Below are 12041 nucleotides of genomic sequence, written 5' to 3' on the forward strand. Positions count from 1 at the left end.
CTTCCTCAGGATACCCTTTGCTTGGTTTGGGGGTGTGAGACATACAAAGTTTGAGGTCAAGTCAAACAAGTTGGGTGTTTCAGTTGCAGCAGGCAGGGTTGGGAGGGGAATAGAGGCATGAAACAGACTCTAGTTTTTTGTCTAAGACTTTGTGAGTCAGGATGTAATGATGTTTCTGAGAAATAGTTTGAACAGCTAGAGAAGAAGCTTCTACTTTGCTCTTCTGCCTTTAGCTTTAATTGTGTCTTGCTCAAGTAGTGATTACTCAGGTAGTTTGAAAACAGCAATAGCTAGAAATGAAGAAAAAAAATGCCTCCTGAAGAATGTGATTAGTATTGATAAAGTATTTAGAGATTCTGCTCAGATATAAGTACTGAATGTCACTGTCCTTCTGTCTGAAAAACTTCTTCATTTGAAATTACTGGGAAAGTGAAAAGTTCAGAACAAGTCATTCATTTGTTCCAAAATGTATAAAATCATTCCTGATTTTCTAGATTGTGCAGCCCGATAATATCTTCTCCCCATAAAATGTAATTAGGGTGCTACTGCAAAGAATTGGGGAAGAAGATGGGAGTCCATCTATTCAGTCATAGTTTATAAAATGAATATCATTACCCACTGGGCATAGTATTCCCCCATTAACATGGATCAGTTTCCTAGAAGTCTTCCTCCCCATATTAGCCAACGAAGATCTATCAAATCTTCTGGCCACGGTTTCTCTTTTTAGAACAATTCCACTGAAAAGACAGTGACTGGCTTCCAGGGTGGTCTCTTCAAAACTGTGGGAGAAGTGAATCTGGACCCAGGCAAGGCCTCCAAAGCTATTCCAGGAACTGGAAGCTGGATTCCTCTGTTGAACTCTTGTAGAGATAAAGAGGAGAGGCCTCTGCTCAATGACCTCCCATATACCAATCCCTCCTCTCCTTCCCCAGTTGGCATTTTCCTTTCACTATTAAAGGTTTATCACTACTCTGACTTTGAAGAAGTGATCTAGGCATATTTCTAAGTTGCAAGAGGAAGGCTCTAGTTTTTAGAGTCCTCCCTTCTTCTTGTGTTAGTGTCGGAGGTGCTTGTAAAGGCATGCTCTTTCACCTGGATCACAGGATCCCTGCTGGAGCACTGGGTACATCTTCCAGCTCCTCTGAGAATCACAGGCCCAGATTGTATGGCACAATCAGACTGTCTCCCCACAAGGTGACTTTCTGTGCCTGGCTGTGCAATCTCTTCTTGTTTGTATTGCGGAAAGCAGAGGGCCAGTTTCAAGCCAATGGTTTCCATGCAAATTTCTTAATTGGTTTAGACCCAGCACTGCTGGTGCACTTGCTGTGGAGGAGAGAGATGGAAACATAACATGAAATTCACTGTTCTTAAAATGAGATTGAGAATGGTGTCTTTCTGACAGACTTCCAGGAATCTGTGGGCCCTTTCTATCTTTCCTCCTTCTTGCTAGAGTTAGGAGACATCTTCCCTTATATTGGGCTTTGCCTGACTGGGATAAACTGTCATTCCCCTTTTCCCCAGGGACGTATTTCAACTCGAACAGCTCCATGTGGGACAAGAGTCCCTCATGGGAAAGGAGCTTCCACTAGTCTTCGTATCTCTGCCCCCACGGATGAAAATCCTGGGTTTCCCACATCTTTGGGTTCCTTTTCCTTCTGGGACCTTATTTTTGTTTTCTGGAATTCTGTCAGCCAGTGGGTGGTGAGACAGGACAGGAAATATTGAGCCCCTAATTGTAGGAGCCCCTAACCTGGAAGTTTTGGATTTTAAATTAATGGTGCCCCTTGGAGACCGCAATTTTGGGATCTGCTGCTGCTACCCTTCACCAGTCTCCCTCAGCTCTTAGGCTGCAGCTTGCCATAAGGTTACCTTCGTAATGTTTAGAATAATAATAACAATAATTATGGTATCTGTTAAGTGCTTACTTTGTGCCAAGCACTGTACTAAGCACTGGGGTGGATACAAGTAAATTGGGTTGGACAGAGTCCCTGTCCCTCATGCGGCTCCCAGTCTCATTCCCCAATTTACAGAGGAGGTAACTGAGGCACAGAGAAGTGAAGTGACTTGCCCAAGGTCACACAGCAGACAAGTGGCGGTCAGGATTAGAACCCATGACCTTCTGACTCCCAGGCCCGAGCTCTATCCACTACACCATGCTGCTTCCCTCTTGGCCTTCCCTAAGCCCTGTTTACCTGGATCAGTGGGGAGTCTGAGCTTCCGGCCCCTAAGAGCTATTCTTTTACTTGCCTTGACTCATCAGTCTTTGCTCTTTGACTTTGTTGCTAGTTGTTTTTTTGCAATCTATTATCACCGTTGTTTTTGGCTGTCATTCTCCATTTGTGGCAGGGACTATGTATGATCTGTTATGTTTATTTCTTCTCCAGTGTTAAGCACCCAGTAAGTTCTGGATAAATAACATATCTAGGTAACTACGCCTTAGGCTTTAAACCTGGGTATTGCACTGAGGAGAGGATGAGAAATGGTAACTACATTCATGATTGTGGTGGTGCCCCCCTCTAGACTGTAAGCTAGCTGTGGGCAGAGAATGTGTCTGTTTTACTGTTTATAGTGCACTCTCCCAAGCACTCAGTACAGTGTTCTGCACTCACTAAGTGCTCAATAAATACAATTGACTAGTGCAGAGATAACAAGCATAAGTAATTCCCTGTTGCTCTTCGTTACCCTTTGGCAAACTGTGACCATGTTCTCAATGAGAAGTTCAGAGATTTGAAGTCAAAGAGTGGTTAATAGCTGAAGAGCTGACTTTCAGCAGCTTTTCTGTGCTCTTGCTTTTCCATCACCCAGCCTGGACAAAATTTCGAGTAGACTTCCCCTTCAGAGATAGGATGATAATTTGGCAAACGGAAGGTTCAGTCCACAGAAGGACAGGTTTTAAATCCCAGGGTTTGGGGGAGGAATGTGAATTTAAATTAATATAAGGTAGACTGGGAGCTCTGGGTTCTGAACGATGCCAAGGAGTCCTAGGTAATGGACCTTCCTAATTTCAAATGTTCCAGGGAAACATTTGGCTCGGCAAGTGATGGTGGATGAATCTGCACCTCGAGCTGTATTATTACACTTTCACTGGGCGAGCCTGGCGGGTAGTGGGGGAGAGGCGGGGAGGGCATTGCTTTCTCAGACAGGGGTGTGGGATCAAGACATAAGGTTGCAAATGACTCAAACAACCCAATTCTTTTCGTTCCAGCTGAAAGGTCATCCAATACGCTGTTATTGACCAGCCGGAGCCAAGAATCCCTAGCTGTCCCGATCTTGATTGAACAGGTATTTAGTCATCTCCTGCTAACATTAATAAGGGCTGAGTACTGAAATCCCTGCCTAGAGAGAACACGTACAGGGAGTGTTTGCAGGCTGAGCATTTGGCATAACATTCATTCTGACTCTTTCCAAGCTCTTCTGGGATCAACTCGTGGAGCCAAGGATCCTGCAGCAGGGCTGCAAGGAGACCCAAGGTCTTGTAAGAAAGGGACATTGTATAGATATATTAGTAATTTGATTTTTTTTTAAGAAGTCTGGCTTTTGCGACGTCCTTGAACTGTTCTTTCAGTACAGTGGGCCACGATGAAGTGGGGTGGAAATGGTCCCCAAAGGGCAGGGTGGCTTGCGGCTATCTGAACCACTGTTTGTCCAGGCCAAATGCTACCCAAGAGCTTTCCTCTTGTTCAATCTGTTGGTGGTACCACCAGCCCTGATTGCACAATGGAGTCACTACTGAAATTATGTGGGAAATTGTCGTGTTGCCCTCTTGAAATTCCAGGGGAGACCTTCAGTTTCATAGACTTTCCAATACCTAGTTTGAAACAAAGAAAAGTCTAAGCCACAACCCAACATTGATGAGACAAATAGTCAAAGTCTCTAGAGCATGAGAATTTTCAAAACTTCCCCCATCATTACACATTCTGATCTCTATATTTGAGCATTTCAAAAAGAAGCTTTTCTTCAAGAGCAGGATTTCCATAGACTGAAACGGCCTTGCATTCCATTCTTAATATGAAAATCTAACATTAAACTCTCAAAATGTTTCCATCCACGCTATGGCTGTTGGATGCACAGTTACTGATAGGGTAATACCTGGATTACCATCTAGATTGTCTGGTGGAAAATGGAATGTTTTTATTAGAATGGCTCGTGTTTTTTCAGGAAAATGTGAGAGTATCTCTGGTTTCTGGGTATGGTTTGAATCATTGCATTATCTTTGTGAGGCCAGGAATATTTTTAATTTGAATTTTTTAGGTGAAAAAAGTGTACTCAAAAATAATAAAAACCAGCCAGCCATATGAGATGGAAGATGAAAAAGAATTCTAGGAGCAATAACTTCCAGAGAGGAAGGGTCACCCCAAATGTGTTGTTATTTCTTTGTCTAGGGCAATTACTAGCTCTCCTGCATAACCAATGCAGATTCAGGCTTGGGGGTGCATTCCCCAAACAAAGTAATCCTTTAAAAATAATACCACATTTATTTAGCACTTTTTTTATTATTCCAAAGTGCTTTGCACAACAGCGTTCTCATTTTAGCCTCATGGCATCCCTGAAAGTTAGGGGGAGCAGTGCACGTATCTACCCTTTTAAATAAATTTTTAAATAAATGCATTGTCCTCTTTATAAGAGTTTTGTACATATCACTGGTTGTATTTGGGAAATTTAATGCTGAAGAGACTTGTCGGAGAGTTTAATTTGCTTCATTCTCCAATGATGATCTGGAAAATGAGTTGTTTTCTCTGGCGGTGTGTTCTGCTAATTTAAAAAAAAAAATAAAGAAATTAGCTGTCCTTAAGTGTTTATTATTGAGATTTAAGGGGAGTGTTCACATAATACTCTGCTTCTGTGGGAATAGTCAAATCTTAATCTTCCAGTGAGCTACAAAACTATTAACATATCTCTAGGTAATGTTGTTTAGTGTTAATACTCAGTGGAATCTACTTTTCATTAAAATATGAAAGAAGTCCAAGGGTGTTTTATCCCCAGGCATATTAGCTCTGTCAATTATTAGAATGACTATAATGTAAAAATTAATCTAGCCTTGTTTCAAATGACTTTTGTGTCACTCGGAGTTTTGGCATCTTTTCTGAGAGGCAGGATGAGTCGAATCTGTAGAATGAAAGCTGACTGGAAAAAGCCAGAAAAAATGTGTACAGAATTCCAAAGGTTCAAAGCATTGAGGCCTTACCATTAGTACACCCTCTATAAGTTCCCTCTTGAATCATTATTATTATTATTATCATTGTTAGAACAAGTCTACTCAAGTGCATATTTTAAAATGTTCTGCTTGGCATTTATTTATAGCCTTACCCTACCATGAACCAAATTATGAGAGAATGAGCTAGTAAATCACATGCAGTGTTAAAATTCACTTTTGGACTAAGTCTTGGTGTTATTCCTGGGGTAAGGAGTTTTTAATTACTAAAAAGAAAGCTATATTCAATTATACTGCATGTCTTGTAGCTAAAGGTGTTGAAAGTCTTTCACTGTTATTTCCTAGAGCTACTGGTATAAGAAACTGAATTTCTGATAGATGAAAACATCCAATTCTTTTTCCCAAGAATTTGTTGTCCATTTAATTATGAAATATACATATTTACTAGAGGGAATGCTGTGGTGTTTTCTCCTGCTGCATAAATTCCATTGTCTAAAGTCAATTGTAAGAGCCCATTCATTATTTAGTTATTATTTTAATTACTGTCAATACATAGTTCTACTAGCTAAAAACTACTCTGATAGAATAAATGTGCCTACATAGTATCTCCTAATTCAGAATTCAATCTTACTGCCCAAATGTAACAGTTTAAAAAGAAAACCACCCTGCTAGGAAAACATGCCATTCTACAGTTAGTTGCAATATTACAATAATGTTCAAGAAGTTAAAAAATAGATTCTTTTAGTGCTTTGTGGGATTTGATTGAAATTCTCGTTACTTAGTTTGACTGTACTTATTTCTGCAGTTCTACTCAAACTAGGAGATTGACTATTTATTTTTAATTTGGTGTTGAAGCACTACATTACTTGCTAATACTGTCTCTATCTGTTGCCGACTTGTTCATCCCAAGCGCTTAGTACAGTGCTCTGCACATAGTAAGCGCTCAATAAATACTATTGAATGAATGAATGAATAATACCTTCTGGTAAACAATGAACACCCCCCCTTCCCAAAACCCCCCACAATGACCTCAGGTCCTTTCCTGTTCTACCTATGCCTAGCTTGTCTTTCTCCACCCTGTAGTTATGGTATTTGGTTTCTAAGAGTGTTCTTCTTTTCTCTCCTGAATTTAGTCAGGTTTTTTGCAGTATCATTTTTCTAATTTATCAGTCATTTTGAATTTCCTTCTTGCCTGCTGCAACAGAGACTCCACTCCAGTTAGTGTCATTTGCAAATCTGGTATTTTCTCCATTCTTTATCCAAGTCATCGATAAGGGGGTTGAATTGAACCAGATATAGGACTGATCCCTTTAGGACCACACTCAATATGTTCTCCCAGTTTGACAACAAGCCATTTGAGAGTTACTCTGTGGGTGATTGATTGAGCCAACTGGGGGACAACCCAACATCTTGCTCAAACCTAAATGACTGTTTCTTGTGATGAGTTCATTAAAAAGGGAATAAGAATTGTGATATATTAGCAATATATTGTTGCATCCCATTAATACCTAATACAGTGCCCTGTACTAATACGTACTCAATAAGTACTTTTACTACTACTAGATACTAATGGTCAAAATTAAGAAAGGCAGTCAAACATGGATTTTTAGGTAAGAAAGATGCCCAGTTATAAATCTGTTGTGTTTTGCATGGGTATTTTGCATCCATTTAGTACCTGGCAATTGAGTTTGTAGTTTTGGTGATTTAGTTCAATGTATTTATTAAAGACCTGGGAGGATTAAGTGAGTAGCAGTGTGGGAAAATTTGCTGCTGATATAAAACCATTTAGGTTAGAACTGAAGAGAATTGTGGAGAATTTCAGATGAATCTAATAAACCTGGGTGACTGAGCAAACATGATGGCTGATAAATTTTTGCGAGGACAGTGAAAGGTAATAGCCATTGAAAGAAATAATTTAAACTGTACTTAATTTAAGCCATACATACTGATGGATTTTTGAATTAATGGTAGTCTCTCAGGGAAAAGAACTATGGTAAGAGTCAGGGTAGGCAAATCAATGAGGATATTTTGATGAATGTATTAGATCTTCAGTGGTCTGGAAAAAGTGCAAAGATTCAGAGTAAGGGTAAAAAAAAGTGTGTGTGTGTGTGTATAGATATACTCATATATCTATGTGTATGTGTATATCTATCTATACACATTAAACATATCAACTTTATCTTCAATCTTGCCTTCTCTTTGGGTTACTGAAAATATTGATAGGTGACACAGAAAGGCAAACCCTACTGAAATGACCAGAAATGTGAAAACAGAGGGATCAAAAGGAAAAGGTTTGGGTTTTTTGGGTTTTTTTGTTTGGTTTATAAAGAAATTCTAAATTCAATATCTGGTTGCACCAGCTTGTCCCTGACCCAAACCTTGCCCCTCTTCCTGTCATAGTTCCCATCATTCATTCATTCATTCAATAGTATTTATTGAGCACTTACTATGTGCAGAGCACTGTACTAAGCGCTTGGAATGTACAATTCGGCAACAGATAGAGACAATCCCTGCCCATTGATGGGCTTACAGTCTAAACAGGGGAGACAGATGGACAAAAACAAGACAATTTAATCATGATAAATAGAATCAAGGGGATGTACACCTCATTAATAAAATAAATAGGGTAATAAAAATATATATAAATGAGCACAGTGCTGAGGGGAGGGGAAGGGAGAGGGGCAGGAGCGGGGGGAAAGTGGGCTTAGCTGAGGGGAGGTGAGGGGGGGAGGGGAGGGAGCCTCTGAGGGAGAGGGCGGAAGGGGAGCAGAGAGGGAGCAGAGGAAAATGGGGAAGCTCAGTCTGGGAAGGCCTCTTGGAGGAGGTGAGCTCTCAGTAGGGCTTTGAAGAGGGAAAGAGAGCTGGTTTGGCAGAGGTGAGGAGGGAAAGCATTCCAAGACAGGGGTAGGATGTGGGCCAGAGGTTGACGGTACCCCTCCTCCACAGTTGAACTCTATTTCTTCCCAAAAACCTCTCTTCCCCTATCTCCCCTTCGGGGATACTGATATCACTAGGCAACCTGGTCTAGCCTTCCTGCTTCCATCTCTTCCCTGCTCTTTCTCCTCTTTTCTCCATCGCCCAACTCCCTTACTCCTACCGAGGCTCAGTCTTCCAACCAGTTGCTGCCTGGAAATGTTTCTAAGCCAGTCAGAGTGACTCAGTCAGTGATACAGACACACACAACTTCCATTGGATTCAGAGGTAGATATTAAGATAAGTAGCTCCCTCGTACTATAATTCATTTTTGGGTCTTTCTCCCTTGCTAGATTGTAAGCTTCTTGAGGGTAGGGATCATGTCCACTAACTATAATGTACTCTCCTAAGCCCTTATTACAGTACTGTTCACAGAGTCAGCACTCAGTAAATACTATTGGTTGGCAAATTAGGAAATAAGGAATTTTACCTAGAAGTATGGTGTTGATTGACTCCAAGAGTAATGGTAATGTCCCACTTGTGGTTCACAGTCTGAATCCCCATTATATGTAACTGAGGTAACTGAGGCACAGAGAAGTGAAGTAACTTGCCCAAGGCCATGCAACAGACACATGGTGGGGCTGGTATTAGACCAATGACCTTCTGATTCCCAGGTCTGTACTCTATCCACTTCACCATGTTGCTTCAAGTTAATATAATTGGCAGTAACCAGACAATGCTATGTTAATAATATTGTGACATTAATTCGATTCAATCATACTTATCGAATACTTACTGTGTGCAAAGCACTGTACTTAAGTACTTGGAAGAGTACAGTATAACAACAGACAAATTAGACAATGTTTCTGCCAGCTAACTTCCTCAAGTGCCTGCTTGTGCTAATGGTTGGATCGGCCATGGCAACCTCAAGGTCAGGAGGCTTTGGCTTTGATGGGATGACAGGAGGAATACATTCCAAAGTCAACAGTCCTCTCTTGGGGATTCCCTGTCAACTGACTGTCAACGGAGTTGACCACTGAATAGGAGAGGAGGTCTCTTGGTTAGACAAAAAACAGACCGGGCAAGATGTTTAAAGGTTAAAACCACTTCAAGGCAACTGGGAAGCTAGCAGCATATGCAACCCAGATGTACCAGGCACTGTGTTCCAGGACAATGAAGAGGGCTGCCATTCTATCCTGGCTTTTCCTTATGGTCTTCAAAAGGATCCCCCAGCAGGAGGGCTAATCAATCAATCAATCAGTCAGTTCATTGAGCACCTCCTATGGCCAGAACATTGAACTCCCTTTGAGGAGTTCAGTGGAGTTAGTAGATGTGATTCCTGTCCCCAGGAAGCTTACAATCTAGCAGAAGAGACAGACGATAAAATAATTTACAGGTAGGAAGAAGGTAAAGAGGCTGTGTATATGAGTGCTCAAAGTAGTAGGATTTGGGTACCCAAGTTCTTAGGTGACATGGAAATAAAGATGTAGAGAAGGTAGTTCTTTTGCTCTTTCTTTTGTTTCTTCTTAATAAGCAGGTGGGAGATCTCCTCTGGCCAGGTCATTGAGAAGGATAAGAGGGTAGATATGGGGCAGGAGGGACCTGGGGAAAAGAAGGAGAGATTTTGGAGAGCTCACACCTGATGGTTTCTATTTTGTAAAAAAAAAAAAAAAGTAGTTGGCCAGGGCTTTGGGCAAGTGAGGTGGATGTTGGGGGCTGTGGGAGCAGTCTTGTGTGCATCCTGACCATGTAGCCTAGGGGAAAGAGTCCTGGAGGACCTAACCCATCCACTGCTATAATCTTTCTGAGCTTAGTTCTTCAGCTTTACAAGGTGGAAAATGATACCCATGTCAACTCAACTCACAGGAATACTGCAAGGGTAATATGAGGTAATATATGTGAAAGTGGTTTGGAATTCAAGGTGCTATTCAAATACAGAGCATGATCTATCCTGGCAGAGAAAAAGCAATAAATAACTTTGTGTCACAGTCCTCTTGGGTGATACAATCTGGTTTGCGGGAGGAGTGTCCTCTTGCACTAGGCAAGAATGGTGAACGAGGGCCTGGAAGAGATGCAGAGGAGAGCATGGCCTGGAGGAAAAAACACAGGCTTGGGATGTGGGTTCTAATTCTGGCTCCACTACTTACCTGTCGTGTGACCTTGGCCAAATCACTTAATGTAGCTGTGCCTCAGTTATCTTATCTATAAAATCTGTTCTCCTTTCCTCTTAGACTATGGCCCCATGTGAGACAGAGAGGGGGTCTGGCCTCAATATTCAGTATTTACCCCAATGTGTAGTACAGTGTTTGGCACTTAGTAAGCTTTTAACATAATATTATTATTATTATATCCCTTTCATGGCACCCAAGACTCCTCAGGAGTGCAGCAGGGAAGACCCTTGGAAGGCATCCCTGCTGCTTGTCTGTTTAACTTGGAGCAAATGAGTCAAAAATTCAGAGATGCTGCCTGGATTCAAAAGTCAGAGGTCCTGGGTGGTCAGGACACTGTGAAAGACATACCCTGCAGTCAGAAACACAAACCATCCCAGACCCAGAAGTATTTAAAGGTCCCACATTATCTGAAGAGCATATTGCACAGCTTGACTGAGTTAATAATCAGTGACACTTACTGAGTTCCTACTCAATGTGAGACACTGTACTAACTGCTTGGGAGAGAACAAAATGAAGACACATGTCCCCTTCCCTCAAAGAGCTAGAGAGGAAGACAGCCAAAAAGCTGTGTCCTCTTCTCTTCACCCAGCCTCCTCTCCCTGGGCTGCCTCATCCTTTTCCATAACTCTGGAAGGAAACAAAGGTGTTTATTACTCACTTCTCTAACCTGAATGTGAGTGGTAGATTATGCCAGGGCAGTTTAGGTTGCCACCCATCCCACCCTCAACCGATGGACATTTTTGTCATGCTTGATCCAGGACCAGCCATAACTGGTTCCTGGCGGTGGTAGACCCACACACTCCTCCCTCTGTGCCAGATTAGGTGTTTATCAGACAATCCACTAGAAGCACCCCAGCCTAGGGGAAGAGAGAGGGGACAAACTTGAAATATTGGCATCTGGATTCCTAGGACGAGGTCAAGACCAGATGTTTCTATTGAAAGAAATGTTCACCAGAAAGTCCACTTGCCTTGAGGACATCTGGCCAAAAAATCCTCCCTCTCCTCTGCAGACCCCTGCTTGCAATCAGCTGTTTGGACAGCAGCCTTTTCCTTAAAGCTCTCCACTGCCTGTCACACCCCCACACCGCCCCCCCCACCCCCAACCTTTTTCCTCTAAATCAAGTTCAAAGCACTTTATGTTTCCAGGACCTTAGCTTGTCTCACATACCAGCTTTCCCAACTCCCCAGAGGGCTCAGTTGTTCCAGCCAAACCAACTTTCCTGTTCTCTCCTCCCATTTCTTCTCTTCACATTCTTCCAAGTTGTTTCTGGAGTCCAGGTGGCTTACCACATGGAATCCCCCCAAGATATTTCTCTTTCCTAATTCAAAACTCACCTGGAAATATACCCCCTTCAGAATTCCTAGCCTGACAAAGTTCTCAGGACAGGGATGCCAGCCTGACCCCGAAGACATCCTTCCCCTTCAATGATTAGTGGTTTAAAAAGACAAAAAAAACCCTGAATTTTGGAATTGCGCTGTGCCTATTTCTTTCATTAGACTTTCATGTTTGGAAAGTCAGTCAATCAGTGATCAGTGCTTAGTTCAGTGCCTGGCACATAGTAAGCACTTTACAAATATCATCATTAGTAGTAGTAGTAGTACTTACTGAGCACTTACTCTCTGCAGAACTCTGTACTAAGCACTTGGGAGAATACAATAGAGCTAGTAGTTATGATCCTTACCTTCAGTGAGCTTACTATTTAGTTGGGGAGACAGTAAAATACATTCTAAAAGACTGGGAATGTGTTTTTGGAGGGACATTATGGGAGTATGGACACTCAGTAAATCTTAAGTTAGTCAAAACC

General features: G+C 41.8%; 1 protein-coding gene across 4 annotated transcripts in view; it reads left to right on the forward strand.

The window, feature by feature from the left end:
- Positions 1-12041, forward strand: part of ZNF438 (zinc finger protein 438) — a 214633-nt gene that overhangs the window by 59459 nt on the left and 143133 nt on the right. For all 4 annotated transcript variants that reach the window (XM_029077560.1, XM_029077559.1, XM_029077563.1 and 1 more), the window contains exon 5: positions 3206-3282. The gene's annotated coding sequence lies outside the window, so the exon portion shown is untranslated. The remainder of the gene's footprint in view (positions 1-3205; positions 3283-12041) is intronic.

This window comes from Ornithorhynchus anatinus, chromosome 13 (genome assembly GCF_004115215.2).
Source record: "Ornithorhynchus anatinus isolate Pmale09 chromosome 13, mOrnAna1.pri.v4, whole genome shotgun sequence".
NCBI classification, from domain to species: Eukaryota; Metazoa; Chordata; class Mammalia; order Monotremata; family Ornithorhynchidae; genus Ornithorhynchus; species Ornithorhynchus anatinus.